The sequence below is a fragment of the Pteropus vampyrus genome, unplaced genomic scaffold (assembly GCF_000151845.1).
Source record: "Pteropus vampyrus isolate Shadow unplaced genomic scaffold, Pvam_2.0 Scaffold1474, whole genome shotgun sequence".
Taxonomy (NCBI): domain Eukaryota; kingdom Metazoa; phylum Chordata; class Mammalia; order Chiroptera; family Pteropodidae; genus Pteropus; species Pteropus vampyrus.
Window position 1 is genome coordinate 6,887 of NW_011890255.1, and position 948 is coordinate 7,834.

The window sequence follows — 948 nt, forward strand, 5'->3', positions numbered from 1 at the left end:
AGCGCCTCATCCCTCTAGGTCAGTGTGTGACGCTGGTGATATGAAGGGAGACTGTCACCTCCCTGGTGGCACCTTCTATGATCAGCTCTCCCCGATGCCCAGTCCCAGCTGCTCCCCACTCCCCACTCCCCAGACAGCTGCAGATCTTGGATTGGAGGAGGGGGGTGACTGTTACCCAGGCCGCACCCTCTGGGCTTGGCCCAACTTCAGGGGGCCAGTCCTCAAGGCGCAGGCATGGCTGCTGCTGCTCCCCGCTCCGCCCAGTGCCCCAGGGACGGCAGCCTCCCTCCCTCTCCCGTCACAGTGCGCCCACTACTGCGGCCGGTCACCTTCGTCCTCCAGCGTCGGGTAGCTGCGCGCCCCCCGCAGGTCGTACTGCGTGTCCTCCCGCTCGCTGGGGATCTGGCTGGCCGAGAAGGCGGCCGTGGGCCCCAGGGGCTTGACGGCCAGCAAGGCACCGCGGCCCTTCTTGGACGGTGACGACTTCAAGGCTGCACAGGGTGGGTGGTTGGCGTACTGGGTACGGCAACACCGAGGCAGGGCCCCGCCGAGCCCATCTCTCTTCTGCACTGGGGCTGGGGGGCGCTCCACCTCCAGCCTGTCCCTCGAGCCCCCCTGCAAGAACCCCTCTTCCCAGAGAAAGCCCCACCTTGCTGCCTACCTGGCTCTGGCACCCTCTCCCTGGACCTCCAGAAACAGCAGCCCAGTCAGCAGCTGCCAACCTTTACTGAGCATTTTGGGGTCTCATCCCCTTTGTCACAGCCTACTCCAGCTGTGGCCCAATGTTCAGACAGGAAATGGGAGGCACTGGGCAGTGCGGGACTCAGTGCAATGGGCTGACCCCAAGCCAGGTTGCGTGGCCTCTTGGCCCCCATGTCCTTGTCTGCAATAGGGTCGAGCGAGGCAGGTAAACCCTTAGCGCCCTCTGCACCGGGCCTGGCCCATCGG